Source organism: Pleuronectes platessa, chromosome 13, assembly GCF_947347685.1.
Source record: "Pleuronectes platessa chromosome 13, fPlePla1.1, whole genome shotgun sequence".
Lineage (NCBI taxonomy): Eukaryota > Metazoa > Chordata > Actinopteri > Pleuronectiformes > Pleuronectidae > Pleuronectes > Pleuronectes platessa.
The window spans coordinates 10,045,635-10,051,634 of NC_070638.1; positions in this window are offsets into that span (position 1 = coordinate 10,045,635).

Below are 6,000 nucleotides of genomic sequence, written 5' to 3' on the forward strand. Positions count from 1 at the left end.
TGAATGTGTTTCTGTGAAATCAGTGCATCCTAACATACAAGAAAACCAGCTCTGTATTTCCATCATCATATTGCTTTCACTCACATGATGATGTTCATGCGCTGCTTTGCCGAAGGGCAATATGCTTATTTTTCTGCCATGCTGTGAGGTAGATGAGAAGATTGATACTGCACGACTGGAAACAGGGGGAAGCAGCAGTCTTGGCTCAAAGGCATCGAAATCTCTAAAACTCACTCGCACATAATCTGTGTCTCAATTCAGGGGCCGTATCCTTTGGAGGCTCCATTTGAAGACCGGTTGCGTCACAGTGGCACAACCACGCTGTCCCATTTTGAAAGCTCCTTTAGATATGGCCAAAAAAAGCATCCTTTCATCCAGAGGAAATTAAGTCCTCCCTGGTTGGATCCCTCCCTGCACCAACCTATCCCAGGATTCATCGTGTGGAAGAATCTAAATGTTTCCAACCTGTCCACACTCTGGACTCAGCTGCTCGTCACCTTGCAGCCGTAAGGTGATGACATGGTTGTGTTACCTGTGTGCAGAACCAGACTGGCAGTCTCTTTATTTATAGTCTTTGCTCCGAGCTCACCGGCTGCAGAGTTTTTACCGCACAGATGTGAGAGTGCAAATTAATTTTTATCCCCCCGATTCTCAGCAAGAAGGCGAATTTCTTATTTCCCCGAAACGTCAAGCGAGGCTTTTAATGAGGCTAATTCAAGGTATTCTCTCCAGGCAAGACACACATGCCTTGATCGTATTATTTGACAAAGAGTTGTTGATCTCATGCACTATATGAAGTGGCTTCTGAGTTGTGTGGAGCTCAGGGGGTTCAGGCTAAGATCATGATGGGTGACTAGAGAGTCCAGTGGGAAAGAGGCCCTGTTTGTGCACAATTAAACTTCACAGACAATTTATGTGTATATAACAAGGTACAGTCACATCACATGAGGGTGTTGATGTGCTGTCAGAGTGTGTGTGTGTGTGTGTGTGTGTGTGTGCGTTTGTGACTATGTGCGAGCTGCTTTATGTGTCTTTTACAGCAGCCGGTGTATAGGTGCTCTTGCGGGGAAGTGTATGCATAATGATTCTCTGTCTCCCGCTCTCGCTCTCTCTCTTGCTCGCTCGCTCTCTCTCCGGCTGCTCAGTGGAGATCAGCGGAGTGTCACGGGGGAAATAAACAGCAGCGGCTCAGCAGGATGGGCCTAATTAAACATAGCGCCTTAGCACTGCAGCCAGCAGACTCTACTGCAGCTTGGACCAGTCTAGACATGACTGGTCCCGCCAAAGACCCTGCCGTTGCCATGATCACCGGTTGCCTCCACGAGTGAATGCCAGGGAGGCTCAGGGGGAGGGGGGGGGGGAGGAAGTGGACGGCACCGACAGGAGCTCATCCCTTGCGCTGTGCTGCAGCAGCTCCACAGTAAGAGAGGAAATGGACCAAGAACTTAGCTTTTTCATCCTTTACCATCGGGAGGGAATCATTAGAGGCGTAGAGATAACTGATTCTGGGGCAGAGGAAGCCGACGTGAGGCCTCGCCAAGTCTCCCAAAGCGTGGAACAGGGGTTATGTGCTGCTGTTTTATTAAAGTTGAATTAATGCAGCGCTCGCAGTGAGGAATGGAGAGTGAGGCCAAGGCCTAACAATTGAATTCAGTCTCCATTAAAACGTGTGTAGTTATGGACACAGTACACCCATGTAATGAAGATTAATTATTAGTCCAAGAAGCCAATATGAAATGTTTGAAAACACGCACCTACAGTACATGCTCAGTGGCCTCTTCACATTATTACTTTATATAATTGATAATTATTATTTACCGTGCACTATCTACATGCACCAGTCAACCCTCAGTGTCCTCTGCTCGTATTTAAACCGAGCGTTAGGACCCATATCTCTCCAATCCTCCCCTCCCTTCATGGGCTGCCAGTTAAATTAAGGGTTGATTTTAAGACTCTTTTAATAACTTTTAAAGCTCAGAACTGGCCCCCAGTTTTATTACAGAGCTGCTAACTCCCTATGCTCCCAGCCATAATCTAAGATCTTCCAACCACCACTTGATAGTAGTTCCTAAATCAAGGCTTAAACCTTTTCCACTGGTCAAATAACTCACTAACACCCGACGACATCTGGCATTTTACTGCAATGGGAACAAATACAATCTGCATTCACTCCCAGCTCAAACAACACAGGTTTTAATTGGCTCCTATCGGCAGAGATGGAAACATCACACACACGGGGGAACGCACTTATTTGGCGAGAAGAGAGCTCCTCGGTTGTTGTTGCATTCGTGTCATTGAACCTGATGCATCAGGGGAAAAAAACAGAAAGGCAAACTCCTCTGCTGGTAATGGGAGAGGAGTTAATCACCTTTTTTATGGAGTTTACCCACATTTTCAAAAACCTACGTGTACCTGATTATTTTGGTGTAAAAGAAGTAAAAGGGTGCCCGGGTATTTCCTGTTTATATCTCTATTCATCTGTTGTTAGCTGCACCAAGGAGGCTGCCTGCTTGTCTGTAAGAGTCTTAAAATCCAGCATCTTTAGAGAACTGATATCTATGATTTTCTGATATTTGGTGCAGCTTGATTTTAAATGGACTCCCCTGAGTGCATTCTGGTCTGTCTCTAATTTGGCGAAAATGTATTACAAGACACCGAAATGACTTGAGAGGTACTATTTCATTTTCTAAAATCACTGTTATCGTCACCAACAGCATATCACACAATTTATATTATTTATTCTATTAATTTGCATTTGCACAGATAAATCTATTAAAAAGAATCAAAGGAAAAGCATTGAGTGAAGTACAATGTCTTGAGTTATTACAGTAGTTGAGTAAATGTGCTTCCACCTCGGTGTGTAAAACCTCTGAAGTCTGTTGATTCCTCGTCTTCTTTTCTTTAATCCACCACTTTAACAAGTGCACAGCTATTGTATCTGACAAAATGTAACACAGTGCAAGTCCCACTTGCAGCACAGCACACAGTTAGTGTAATACGTCATGAAACTGGAAGAGATGTTTCACAGGCCACTTTCTCCCACCGGTCGATGAGCAGAGAAATGTTCAGCGAAAATGAAATATCAGAGCTGCCCTCATGTGATTTACCGCGAGCGGCTGCAGTGAGAGCTGATCCCGACTGCGTTCTATTCTTTCCTGAGGTCTCACAGGAAATTACAACAAGCCTTTGTGAATGTTTGTGAGAAGGTGTGAATTGGATGGTTGAAAGCGAGCCAGCTCTCCGGGTTCGGTCTTATTGCAGCTTTTCTGCTGCAGAACCCGCAGCCCTGACTCAGGTCTCACTTCCTCCCCCTGTTCTCCTCTGCTTCCTCCTTTATTCCACTGTACATAACAGCGAATGACAGCGGGGATGTTCGAGAGACAGAATAACACGCGCCATTTGAATCACAGCGATCCACCACAACACACCCTGGCGTGTACCTCAGTCATCTGATCTACTCAGCACCACGCTCGCTCCCAGTAACCTTCTATATTTCATTTGACCTCTTGACTCTTATGGTGTCACTTAAAATAAGCAGCTCCATCTCTAGTGCTATTCTTAAACCACTTATACAGCCAAAGAGAGAGAGAGAGGGAGAGATAGAGGAAACTCATTCGCAGTGTGATGTTTATCTGACATTTTCCACTGGCCCGTGACTCAGTGCGCTGGGATTGCGAGCAGAATCCAGCGGGCTGGCAGGGGCCTCTCCCAGCGTCGGCTGCAGGGCACCGCTTACTGGAAGCTGCAGTCCTGCATCAGAGCCAGACATGCCAACATATCAGGAGGGAGTCTGGATCCATCAGCGGTGCCAGGTTCCTGCGTCTGCATCGCGTGTTCTGTTTTTTTGGGATTGTTCCCACGCATCTGTACGTTTATTTGTCCTGCTGCGTGCGCACTGCAGTGTTTTTAACTACGGGCCAAAATGGCTGCTTTTCTCTTAATTAATAATTCACATCATCCAAAGACTCCCCCACCCCCCATCCCATAAAAAAAAGGCAGAGCGCTGTGCTGTGAGACAGTAATTAACGTGCTGGAAAGATGATAGGAATCGGTAAATAAGGTGGGGGGGGGGGGGGGGGGGGGGGGGCGCACAGTGCACAAAACAAAGTCCATCTACCTCCTGCACGGCAACCTGCCCCAGTGTGGAGAGAGGCTGACAAGTCGGAGCTCCAGCTCTGGAGTTACAGAACCATGATAATTACTCCTACATTTCAGCTTCCATTCAAACAGCGGGGGAGGAAGTACTCAAACATTGTAGTGGAGGTACTAATATATAGTGTACACAAAAATGTCCTCAACTAAAAGTAAATGTAACACAATCACTTTTCTATTTGCGTAAAGTTAAAGTGCTTGCTTTTAAATACACTTTTCAATACACACACAAAGTGTCACCCTTTCCATTATGGCTGAGGCTACATCCAAACAACTAAGATTTAGTTTTCAAACAGTGTTTTCAAACTAAAACGATCTCTGTGTTCTGGCTCGGTTTCAGTTTAATCTCCGTCCATACTAATGCCTGACAATGCATTCCACTCACGTACACAGTGTGTGCACGTGATGTGTGCACAGGACGTTAGTTGCAGAAAGAGCTCAGCCTCAAGTGAGAATGCAAACAAGTAACAGCAGCTGTGAGCAAAGACAAACGGGTCAGAAACATCTGGAATTCATGAACCCATGTCGCATTCTACACTGGTACGCGGTTTTCTTCCAGAAAGGAGTCATGTGATGGGAGCTTGACGAATCAGCGAAGGCTACATCCTGAATAAAGAGGCTCAATCAGCGAGCAGTAGAGAGTTTCTACATCCTCGTCCAAACTGAACCGCAGCCGAGTTTTCAAACTAAAATGGTCCCAGCATCGTTTCCAGACTTATTGATCATTATTAAAAAGATCTGTGAAAAAATTTGAACACGTCACGCAAACATTGTAAACATGTAGTGGAGTTAGAAAATACAGAAGTTGGCTGTAGAGTAATGTAGAAAATTGACATCCCACCAGGGCATTCAAACTCTTCAGATCCTCTCTCTGCTGGTCTGAGGCCTGTTTAATGACGGGGAGTGAGTAGCTCTCCTGTGACACTTTTAATCAAACAAAATGTGTAAAAATAAATGAATCCATTTCCCTTTTTCTCCCTTTTAAAAATTTCAGCCACAAAAGTTGCCTTCCTCTTTCTCCTCCTCCTCCTCCACCTCCTCCTCCTCCTCCTCCACCTCCTCCTCCTCCTCCTCTTCCTGCTGCTGCTGCACAGCCAACACGTCTGTGAGAGATGGATTGCGTAGGTTGATATGTGCTTTGGTGCCTCGGTGATGTGCACAGAGCGAGGACGGCTGTAGCACAAGAGCTACCTTGATGGAACTCTGAGTGGCAGCGTAATGGCCAGGTGCGCCCTGAAACAGCCGGCGTGATGGCACTCCTCCATATTCAATATTTCAAATTCATTCATGTTGCACGGGCGCAGGGCCGACACATCATCTCACGTCCACCTGCTGACTTACGTCAAGTTTTACACCGCACTGGTTACTTTAACAACTCTTTCGCCAAATGTTTGAATAAAAAAAGAAAGAGAGATTTAATGATTCCAGATGTTGCGCACTAATGTGTTCGGTAACTGTATATGCTGTGTGGCTTACAGAGCATCTCCATGACCATATTAAGATATCTCAGAGCAGCCAGAGCAGCAATTGCAAAATAAACATTTTGGGAAGGATATTCCCTCGTCCCCTGATTCATAGCAGCTTTTAAGCACTTTGGGTCATTGCCTCTGCAAACCACAAGGCCTCTTCTAATCAAAGCCACATGTTGACCGCGGACTGGGTCTGGTCCCCAAAAATCAGCAGAGCTAACAATCCATAGCATTAGCCTTGACACTTTCCCCATCGGCTCGCTCTAATTTGTTAGTCTGCCTTCAGAAGAAGTTCCTCAGATGATTTTTCACAGCGATGGACAGAACGTCTCCCCCTCCTTCGTTCACGTCTGCCCTCTTTTTTTTCCCTCGCTCTCTG